The 12,024-nt window shown below is 38.6% G+C and overlaps 1 protein-coding gene across 29 annotated transcripts in view; it reads right to left on the bottom strand.

Annotated features, from left to right (window-relative positions):
• RAP1A (RAP1A, member of RAS oncogene family) overlaps nt 1–12,024 on the bottom strand; it is a 77,484-nt gene that overhangs the window by 34,948 nt on the left and 30,512 nt on the right. For 15 of the 29 annotated variants that reach the window (XM_069600214.1, XM_069600234.1, XM_069600314.1 and 12 more), the window contains one exon: nt 1,574–1,641. The exons of 13 other annotated variants lie outside the window; for them this stretch is intronic. The gene's annotated coding sequence lies outside the window, so the exon portion shown is untranslated. Of the gene's footprint in view, nt 1–1,573; nt 1,642–4,730; nt 4,957–12,024 lie in introns of those variants that run through there. One more of the 29 variants, XM_069600344.1, reaches the window with a different exon arrangement.

Here is a 12,024-nt window from a genome sequence, read left to right as displayed (position 1 = left end):
GCGTCGCTTCAGTCGTGCCCGACCCTGTGCGACCCCAGGGACAGCAGCCCACCAGGCTCCCCCATCCCTGGGAGTCTCCTACCAGAAAGACATTGAGATGGAAGCTATAGCTGGAGAGCAAAGCTTCCGACTAATAGTGATTACTCAGATGGAAAAAGAAATCAAGGGAATTTAGCAATCTCTGCCCCAATTTTCAAATTCTCTTTTCTTCTCTTACATATGGTCCATCTGTGTCTCTGCATTTTGTTTATTTTTCAGGTCATCTTCCAGCTCACACATTCCCTAATCTATTGTTAAACCTATCTATTGAATTTAAATTTTGTATTTGTATTTTTCATTTCCAAAAGTTCTTTTATTCATTTTTTTGTCAAGGCCATTGGTAATTGTTCATAGTCATTCTCCTTCTCACAGCATTATGGTGAAATGTTCAGAAGTCTGAACTTAGGATCCATACTGCCTGACTAGAATCCTGCTCTACTATTTACTAAACTCTGACTAGAACACTGACTACTAAGAATCTGGGAATGACACTATTAAATAGAATATGGGAGACTATCACTCTATCCAAAAATATTCCCCTCAAAAAAAGAGTGAATGCCTATCTTCTAACAACAGAGTAAATCATCATAAAGTACATCAGAGTGGACTGCTTTTTATATGTAGTATAATCTACTTAGATGAATATTCTTCAGCAACTGTTATCATTACAGACAAATAAAACATTTGTAAACCATGAAGAAAATTTTATAGGCAGTGACTAATACTTTCTATGTTGCCCCCAAAAGTTTTTTCCTTAAAAGTTAAGTCTTACTAAATTAACTTTACTAATCTATGCTATTTGGGATTTCTTTGGAAGGAATGATGCTAAAGCTGAAACTCCAGTACTTTGGCCACCTCATGCGAGGAGTTGACTCATTGGAAAAGACTTTGATGCTGGGAGGGATTGGGGGCAGGAGGAGAAGAGGACGACAGAGGATGAGATGGCTGGATGGCATCACGGACTCGATGGACGTGAGTCTGAGCGAACTCCAGGAGTTGGTGATGGACACGGAGGCCTGGTGTGCTGTGATTCATGGGGTCGCAAAGAGTGGGACATGACTGAGCGACTGAACTGAACTGAATCTATGCTAAGTATATCAATTATAGAATCCTGATGTCAGAATCTTGACATTTCCATAAATAGAGATATTTACCCTAATGTTATTCCCTTAAGGGTATTTCCATATAAATAACATAAACATAATCTGAAAATTTAAGACTAACACTAAAGCAAGTCATAGCAAAATTTTTTTAAAAAAGCATGAATTTAAAGGGGCTTCCCAGGTGGTGCTAGTGGTAAAGAATCTGCCTGTCAATGCAGGAGACATAAGAAACCTGGGTTTGATTCATGGGTCAGGAAGATCCCCTGGAGCAGGGCATGGCAACCCATTCCAGTATCTTGTCTGGAGAATCCCATGGACAGAGGAGCCTGGTGAGCTACAGTCCATAGGGCTGCAAAGAATTGGACATGACTAAAGTGACTTAGCATGCATGCACATGAATTTAAAATAATTTCTAGAGCAAAACGGCATACCTGTCACAAATTTCTGAAATCTTTAGAGACTTCACTTCTTATAACCAACGGAAATGTTGTGATCTTTCCTAGAAGGGAAAGTAAAATGATGTGACCAATAATCTCTATAGAGCATTTTATCATGTACAAAGCTCTTTCCTTTATACGTTTTAGTTTACCATATCAAAACTGTATATGATTTCCCCCGTTATAAAGATAAGGAAACCATCTAAGGTTTAACTTGAGTTAATGACTTACGTGCAAAGTAACCAGGAAGCTCTATTCAAACCTATCCTGATAGTAAATGCCATTCTCTTTTCAATGTATTCTGCTTTGTCACATAACAACAACAAAACAATATAAACAGCATATATTTACTGAGAACTTACCACATGCCAGGCACTACCATGAAAAATCCTCACAAAAGTCTTAATGAGGTAGGTACTATAATTTGCCCAAACCACACATCTAGTAAGAGAATCCACACTTCAAACTTTGGCAGCCTGGATCCCGAGTTCACACTCTAAAACGCTAAATCACCTCTATTCTTATATGTGCATAGAAACTTGTAAACACACAGAATACCTCTGAAAGGAAACTGAGCAATTAGGGGACAAGGAAAGATTTTTACTATATGCCTTACATACCTTTCTGAAGGCAACAAAGAGGAAGGGGTTGGGGTAGGAATTCACTACAGACATGGAATTTCATGGTTAAAAAGGTGTTGATTCAAGATAATGAAAAGCCTAATAAAAAAATTATTTTAAATGAGTCCAGGTGGTTTGAGCATTTACAATGAACAGTTGTGAGAAAGCTAGGGGGAAAGAATGAGTACAGATGTGATTTATTTATTTATTTATTTTTTTAATTTTAGTTTTTTATTTTTTAAATTTTAAAATCTTTAATTCTTACACACATTCCCAAACATGAACCCCCCTCCCACCTCCCTCCCCATAACAACTTTCTGGGTCATCCCCTTGCACCAGCCCTAAGCATGCTGCATCCTGCGTCAGACATAGACTGGCGATTCAATTCACATGATAGTAACATGTGATTTAAATAGTGATTAGGCTAGCAAGCTACCAAAGACCCTGTGAGATAAAAGACCTGAAATTTCCCTATCAGAGGAAGAAAGTCACTTAAGGTTTTTCAACAGATAATTCGAGGGAAAAACTAGATTATAAAAAAAAAGCTCCTAACTTCTCTGAGAAGAGTGTAGGTAGGAACAAAGGACTGAGAAATTGGAGCAGGGAGTCTAGTCAGGAAAACAAAGAATGGCGCTGGAATTTGAGACACAGAGAGGGTTAGCCTTCAAGTGAGGGGACACAGTTCAGCAACACTGTTGTGAACACCAAGTCAGATAAATCATATATAGCACTTAGCACAGTGCCTGGCTAAAAAACAACAACTACTACTACTACTATTACTGCTTTACCACTGTAATTAGAGTTACTGGTATTTGGAAAAGAATTGTGGAAAGGTAATGTAACACAAGAGTATACAGCACTGTCAGATTAGGAACCCCAAATCAGGAGGCAGCATAATAAAATTTATTGATTCTGAACTTTACTGAATTGAAGGGTCATCAGTGCTCTGAAAACTGTTAGCACACAGAGAGAAGTGGAGACAAAGGAACCCAAACTAAGAACCCCTGATCAAAAGAAACCCCTGGCATATCTGGATCCCTGTGTGAGCCTGGTAAAGTTCTTTGTTAATATACGATTTCCTTATCAGGGAAGCATAGCTGGATTAAGATACTGGTTCCTGATAATTAAACAAAATAACGTATTTTAAGTAGGTACAAAATGCTTAAAACATGGGAGAAGTTAAATGCTTTCCCCTCCTAAAGTAAAAACACAGGATCAGCATTTTGGTTTGATGAAAACACTGCCACATTAGAAAACCATTGCTTGGATTCTAGTTTACTAGTCTGTTTGCTTTAAGAACTTCAAATCTATCTTAGCATGGCCAGGTTGTCATGAATTTCTGATTCGCAGAAACTCTGAAGGTTCCTGTGGCCAGAGCATTGGCTCTGTGACAAGAAATAACATAGGCATAGACACCTTTGTCTTTAAAATTTCCTGTACAGTCTTAGTCCTAACCAACTTCTTTATATTTGAGATAAGAGGAGTTCAGAAGAATATAATAAGGAAATTATTTAAAGCTTGCTTTCATGAGACAAATCAATTTGATCAGGTCTAAAAACGGACCAATAAATAAGAACTAAACTTAATCAGGGGATATTGTGTTTTGTGACTAATGCTAAGAAATACACAAAAAATAGATAACTATTGATTTTTAGTTTCTAGGATTTTTATATTGAAGAGTAACACTGGGTGAGAGATTTCATTTTCTTGTAATGGAACCAAATGGGGATTCTATAAATGGGAGATCCTAATTTAGCAATTTAGAGTTATGAACTGCTGAACCACTTAGGTTTATAAATGGAATTCATGATAAGAATCAGTTCCAAACATTCTTTTTCTTATGGCCATGAAAACTCTAATAGATTAAGCTACCATAGGTTTATACCTAGATCACTGCAACAGTGATCCCTTCACATCCAATTTTCCCCTCTCCAATCTTTCTCCCACAGTGAAGATAGAATGATCTCTATTAAAAAGACATATTTCATCATGTTAGCGACCCTTCTCCCAAATCCCTCCAGTTAAGATACTTTAGTGATCTGCCACCACGCTTAAGGATAAAGCCAAAATATGTTGGCACGGCCTGCAAGAGTCTGCAGTTTGGTCACTAATTCCCACACTAGCATTCTCACAACGTGCTCCCTCTTTGCTCTACACGCTCCAGCCTAACTGGCTTTATACCTTTTTCTCCACTGTGCCATGCTCTCTCCTGACAGACATTGGTCAGCTGGTAAACTGTTCTGGAGAAAAATAAAGCATGAAAGGGGGTACAGGGAGTTCATAGGGCATGAAGATTTGTAATATGAAAAAAGTGATATTGGAGTAAAGACCTAAACGCAATGGTGAAGAACAGAGTCATGTGGACATCTGAACGAAATGCAAACGGGAAGTCTTGAGATGCCTGGTGACTTCTAGGGAAAGGAGGGCACCGTAATTGGAGGGCAATGATGAGAGGATTCGTAGGAGGTAAGGTAAGAGATGGAACAGCTAAATATGGGCTTTCAGGCTATAGTAAGGACAGTGGCTTTTACCTGGTACAACAAGGGAAGTCACAGGACAGTTCTGATCAAAGGACGACAAGTTCCCGCTGAAATTTTAGGCAGACTTCTCTGCTCTGTTGTGTGGTGAAAGGAAGGAGGAGACCAAGCGCAGAAGCAAGGAGAACTATCTGAAGGCAACGAAACCCAGAAGATGGCAACATGGACCAGCGGAAGTGGCAAGAATCAGTTATCTTCCAGATACATTTGAACAGAGGACCTAAAAGGAGTGAAGAGTGAAGGAGAAAAAAGGCTACTAAACAATTAACAGAAGACAGACACCAAACAGAGAACATCAAGCAGGATAAACACCAAAAAATCTACACCTAGGAATATATTCAAACTGCAGAAAATCAAAGACAAAGAAAATGTTGAAGAAGCCAGAGGGGGGAAAACACAACTTCTAGAGGAGCAAGGATGAGAATTACATGAGATGTCTCTTCAGAAATTACACAAAAATAAAAGAATGAAGTGAAATGTTTAAGCATTGAAAAAGAAAATCGCCACAAAGCTACAATTCTGCAAATCCAGCAAAATTATCCTTCAAACGACACAGAAATACAGACTTTCTCAAACAAAATTTCAGGGGAATCTGTTGTTTTATATATCTGCTCTGTTCTTGAAAGTTCTTGAAAAGAAGTTCTTGAAGAGAAATAATTTAAGCCAGAAACTTGAAACCAAATAAGAATATATGAAGGTAAAATAAAATCTTTTATTTTTCTTGTTCTTAAGTGATCTAACAGACAACAACTTGAAATAACAGCAGTAATGAATTAGATGATTCCCGCTGATGGATAAGTGAATGACAGCAATGTTATAAGGGATTTTAGGAACTGGAAATAACTCTGTTATAAAGTTCCTGTATTATCTGTGAGGTAGTATAGTGTTACAGGAAACTGGACTTGGATTAGTTATAAATGTATATTTCAAATTCATGGGCAATCACTAAAAAAATGTGTAACTGATATGGTAAAAGAAGAGAAATAAAAAGTGCTCAATTAAAACCAGAAGGTAGCAGAGAAAGAGTAGAAGACAAAAAAGAAACAAGGGCAATGAACAGAAAACCGTCATACCTATGGTAGCTATTAATCCAGCTACATTAAAATCATTAGTCAAATCAAAAGTCTAAATACACCAATTAAAAGAAAGAGGTGTCAGAGTAGATCAAGAAATCCACTTTGAATGTAAAGACACAGATTAAAAATAAAGGGGTGGAGGAAGATATACTATGCTAATAGTAATCAAAAGAAAGCTGGAATAGCCATATTAAGTTCAGAGAAAGCTGACTCACGAGCAAGGAAAATTATCAGGGATAGAGAGAGGAATGTATAATGTATATAAGTATGCATAATGATAAAGGGGTCACTTCTACAAGAAGACATAACAGTCCTTAAGGGCTTCCCTTGTGGCTCAGCTGGTAAAGAACCCGCGTGCAATGTGGGAGACCTGGGTTTGATCACTGGGTTGGGAAGATCCCCTGGAGAAGGGAAAGGCTACCCACTCCAGTATTCCAGCCTGGAGAATTACAAGGACTGTATAGCCCATGGGGGTCATAAAGAGTCAGACACAACTGAGCGGCTTTCATGAATGAATGTGTATGTGCCCAACAACAGTGTCAAAATACATGAAGCAAAAACGGACCAAAGAACAAGGAAAACAGATGAATCTACCATTATAGCCAGAGAGGCTAACACCCCTTTATTAGTAATTGGCAGATACAGCAGCAGAAAACAGTGAGGACACGGCTGAGCTGACCAACACTGCTGAGCTGACCAACACTGCCCATCAGCTGGACCTGATTGATAACATTACAACACCTCATGAACAACAAAACATATATTATTTATAAGGGCATACAGAACATTTAAATAGACCATGTGGGACTTCCCTGGTGATCTAGTGGTTAAGACTCGGCACTTGCAACGCAGAGGGTCAGCGTGGGTTTGATCCCTGGTCAGAGGAACCAGGATCTCATGTGCTAGTAGGGGGGCGGGGGAAAGATAGACCCCATAATCTAAACTATAAGTAAGTCTCAATAAATTAAAAGAAATTTAAATCACACAAAGTATTTTTTCTGACCAGAGTGGAATCAATAATAGAAAGACATTAAGAAAACCCCCAAATATCTGAAAATTATAACATACCTCTAAATAATTCTTGATTCAAGAAAATCAAAAGGGAAATTAGAACAGAATGAAAACACTAAACAAATGAAAATAAATATATCAAAATTTATAGCCCAGAAATAAACCCTTATATAAATGATCAAATGAATTTTGACAAAGGTATTAATACCATCCAAGAGTTGGACGGTGAAGAAGGCTGAGCGCCGAAGAACTGATGCTTTTGAACTGTGGTGTTGGAGAAGACTCTTGAGAGTCCCCTGGACTGCAAGGAGATCCAACCAATCCATTCTGAAGGAGATCAACCCTGGGATTTCTTTGGAAGGAATGATGCTAAAGCTGAAGCTCCAGTACTTTGGCCACCTCATGCAAAGAGTTGACTCATTGGAAAAGACTCTGATGCTGGGAGGGATTGGGGGCAGGAGGAGAAGGGGACGACCGAGGATGAGATGGCTGGATGGCATCACAGACTCGATGGATGTGAGTCTGAGTGAACTCCGGGAGATGGTGATGGACAGGGAGGCCTGGCGTGCTGCGATTCATGGGGTCGCAAAGAGTCGGACACGACTGAGCGACTGAACTGAACTGAATGAGGAAAAGGCAGTCTTTTCAACATATGTATTGGGAAAACTAGATATTCACATGCAAAATAGTTAATTGGACTCTGGCCTTACACTAAATATGAAAATTAAATCAAAACAGATCAAAGACCTAGAGGTAAAAGCTAAACTATAAAACTCTTAGAAGAAAATAAAGGGGAAGTTTCATGACACTGGATTTGGCAATGATTTTTTGGATATGACATTAAAAGTACAGGCAACAAAAGCAAAAACTGATGAATTGGACTACATCAAAATTTAAAACTTCTGTGCACAAGAGACACAACCAACACTGTAAAATGGCTACACGGAAGAAAGTACTTGCAAATCATATATCTGATAAGGGGTTAATATTCAGAATAAAAACTGCTAAAACTGAACAACAACAAAAAAAGCCCAAACAAAATGGGGAAAGGATTTGAATAGACACTCCTCCAAAGATGATACACGGATGGATAATATATACATGTAAAGATACTCAACATCACTAATTCAGTTCAGTTGCTCAGTCATGTCTGACTCTCTGCGACCCCATGGACTGCAGCACGCCAGGCCTCCCTGTCCATCACCAACTCCCAGAGTTCACTCCTCAGACTCACGTCCATCAAGTTGGTGATGCCATCCAGCCATCTCCTCCTCTGTCATCCCCTTCTCCTCCTGCCCCCAATCCCTCCCAGCATCAAGGTCTTTTCCAATGAGTCAACTCTTCACATGAGGTGGCCGAACTATTGGAGCTTCAGCATCAGTCCTTCCAATGAACACCCAGGACTGAGCTCCTTTAGGATGGACTAGGTGAATCTCCTTGCAGTCCAAGGGACTCTCAAGAGTCTTCTCCAACACCACAGTTCAAAAGCATCAATTCTTCAGTGCTCAGCCTTCTTTATAGTCCAACTCTCACATCCATACATGACTAATGGAAAAACCATAACTCTGACTAGATTGACCTCTGTTGGCAAAGTGATATCTCTGCTTTTTAATAAGCTGTGTAGGTTGGTCATAACTTTTCTTCCAAAATTAGCATCTTTTCATTTCATGGCTGCAGTCACTATCTGCAGTGATTTTGGAGCCCAAGAAAATAAAGTCTGTCACTGTTTCCCCGCCAATTTGCCATGAAGTGATGGGACTAGATGCCATGATCTTAGTTTTCTGAATGTTGAGTTTTAAGTCAACTTTTTCACTCTCCTCTTTCACTTTCATCAAGAGGCTCTTTAGTTCATGGAAAGGTAAATCAAAACCATAATGAAATACTGCTTTATATTCACTAGGATGGCTATTACGAAAACAAAACAAATGAAGAAACCAGAAAACAAGTCTTCGTGAGGATGTGGAGAAATCACAATCTTTGTGCACTGCTGGTGGGAATGTGGAAAAAGGTACGGTAATTCCTCAAAAAAGTTAAAAATACAATTACCATATAATCCAGCAATTCCACTTCTGGGTATATACCTAAGAGACCTGAAAGCAGGGATTCAACCACATATTCGTAGTATACTCATGTTTACAGCAGTACTATTCACAATAGGACAAAAGTGCAAACTACCCAAGTGTCCATCAATAGATGAATGGATAAACAAAATGTAGTATGTTCATGGGGATTCCCTGGTGGCTCAGAGGTAAAGAATCTGCCTGCGTATGCAGGAGACCCCGGTTGGATCCCTGGTTCAGGAAGATCCCCTCCCCTGGAGAAAGAAATGGCAACCCACTCCCAAGCAACCCACTCTTGCTTGGGAAATTCCATGGACAGAGGAGCCTAGTGGGCTACAGTCCATGGAGTCACAAAAGTCGAACACGGCTTAGCAACTAAACAACAACAAACAATTGTATGTACATACAATGGGCTATTATTCAGCTTTAAAAGGAAACTGTGATACCTGCTACAACATGGATCAATTTTGAGGCTACAGTAAGTGAAATAAGCCAGTCACAAAAGGACAAATACTGCATGACTCCACATGTATGAAGTATCTATAATAGTTAATAATCAAATTTAAAGACAAAAAGTAGAATGGTGGTTGCCAGAGGTAGGAAGATAACAGATATGGAGTTTCAGTTTGGGAAGATGAAAATAAGTTCTGGAGATGGACGAATAATTTCACAAAGATGTAGATATACTTAGTGCCACTAAACTATACACTTAAAAATGGTTACAGTGGTAAATTTTACGTTATGTGTATTCTATCACAATTTAAAAATAATGTTATTCACCATACTAAGTTAAAATAAATCAAAGGTAGAGGTGCCAGTAAAGAAAGACCAGATGCAACAGCCATTAAAGTAAGGGGAAAGCCAAACATGTGGTTTCTTGGAACAAAGAGAAGAAACTATTTGAAAGAAAAGGAACTGATCGGCTGTTAAATGCTGTTGACAAGTCAAGTAAGACAAGGATTGAGAACTGACCACTGGAGGTCACTGGAGACTTGATGAACCATTTCAGTGAAATAACCTAGGGCCCAAGGCCGGACTAGATTCAAGACTGGGAGATGGCAAACTGGAAACATTAGATGACTTTTTCTGAGGCGTTTGCTTAAAGAACAGAGAAATGGGGTGGCCACTATGACGATGGAAAGAGGATTTGGGTTCAGAAGGGGTTTTATTTGTTCTATTTTTACAGTACGTAGAAGTTCAGTACGTCACACACTTAAGAACTACTTAGTAATGTTTGTCCAGAATGAACCATTCTCAAGACCAGGTTTTTGCTTGACACTAGAGGGTACAGGGCTGCAATTCTGAATCTTGCTTCCCTCCACCTCCCAAAAGTATGCTATCTTATTTTTCCAAGGTCATTAACTTTTTTTTAGTAAAACTCTTTATCAAATAATACTGCAATAAATGTACAAAAATTTAACGATCTTTTTTGTTCTGTATGTCCAAACATTCTGTTACAATAGATAACACTGCAATGAATCTGTGCATACATTTTTATCCAGAGTTACCATTTTTTCTTGGGGTAACATTTTCAGATGGATCATTATTAGTTTTAAGGTTAGGAGCTTTCTGAAGGTTCTTCATGGAGATTAATAGTTTTATCAACTTATATTCCCATATCAAGAATACGTGGGTCTTGGGAATTCCCTGGTGGTCCAGCGGTTTGGACTCTGAGCTTCCACTGCAGGGGGTATGGTGTTGATTCCTGGTCAGGGAACTGAGATCCCCTAGGCCTCTACATGGCCAGAAAAAGGAAAAAAAGTCCTATTTCCCCCTAATAATCTTCCCTAAAAGTTTCAACTTAAATTTGCTCATTACAATTTAAATGTTCTTATTTGTCAGCTGCATCATCAAAGATGTATTATGCTGCTTTCAGTTTAAATTTCTTCGATTAACTAGTGAGGTTAAAATGCTTTCCAAATATAAAAGGTATATTCTTCTAGCCTGAGACAGACTTTTTCCAGCCAGATAGCTGGAGCCTAAGGGCTATCTCAATGGTACTTTTAACAGGTTACCATAAGGATTTTAATTCTCAGTGTATGACAACATAAAGCATGATCCCAAATCAGTTAAATATGCACGTTTAGAAGCTCCATGAAAACAAGAGACTCAGTTTGTCTTTCTCCCTTAGTCTTGCCACTGCTTCCTCTTCTGTGCAACAGACATAGCTTATATCCCTCGTGGTGTTATACCATACCTACCCACTTCCTTTTTTCTATCCAAATCCTCCAAGCCCTGTGGGGTGCATTTCAAGTCCCAACTTCAAAGTTATATCCAGTAACTCATGCCTATAGTCTTCTTTATCTAACCTCTTATTACTTCTTTTACAAAAACTACTTAAGTCTTCAGTTATGTTTTCTATCGTTGAGATGGAACTCTCATACCGTAAAATAGTTTAAATTACATTCACAAGGTTGTACAATGATTCACCACTATCTAATTTCAGAACATTTTCACCACTCTAAAAAAAAAAAACCCCATGTCCATTATTTACTTTCTACCCCATCCCCTTCCCCTAGCTTCTGGAACCATCAATCTACTTTCTGTCTCTATGGATTTGACTATTCTTGGAGTCATGAAACAACAGAAGTATGTGACCTTTTGTGTCTGGCTTCTTAATGTTTTTCGCAGTTCATCCCTGTTGTAGCATGCATCAGTACCCCATTTCTTTCTACGGCTGAATTTTCCACTGTATGGCTACACCACATTTTGTTTATACATTCAATGGTGAGTTGCTTCCACTTTTTGGCTATTATGACCAATAATGTCATGAACACAATGTACAAGTTTTTATGTGAACCTGCTTACAATTCTCTTGGGTATATACCTAGAAGAGAATTGCTGGATCATATGGTAACTCTAAGTTTAACTTATTGAGGAACTGCCAAAGTGTTTCCCACAGTGGCTATATCATTTTATATTCTCACCACATCCTTGTCAACAGTTGTTACTGCTCATTTTTTTGATTACAGATATCCTAGTGAGTGTGAAATGGTATCTTATTGTGGTTTTGATTTGCATTTCCTAACGTCTCTGGTTATTCTTTATGTGATATATTTCCTCTAATTTATAGTCAGCAAGCTTTTCCTATAAAGGGCCAGACAGTAAATGTTTCATGCTTTGAGGGCTACATATGGTCTA

Source organism: Ovis canadensis, chromosome 1 (assembly GCF_042477335.2).
Source record: "Ovis canadensis isolate MfBH-ARS-UI-01 breed Bighorn chromosome 1, ARS-UI_OviCan_v2, whole genome shotgun sequence".
NCBI classification, from domain to species: Eukaryota; Metazoa; Chordata; class Mammalia; order Artiodactyla; family Bovidae; genus Ovis; species Ovis canadensis.
The sequence above is the reverse complement of the archived record's forward strand: the minus strand, read 5'-3'. Positions and strand labels throughout refer to the sequence as shown.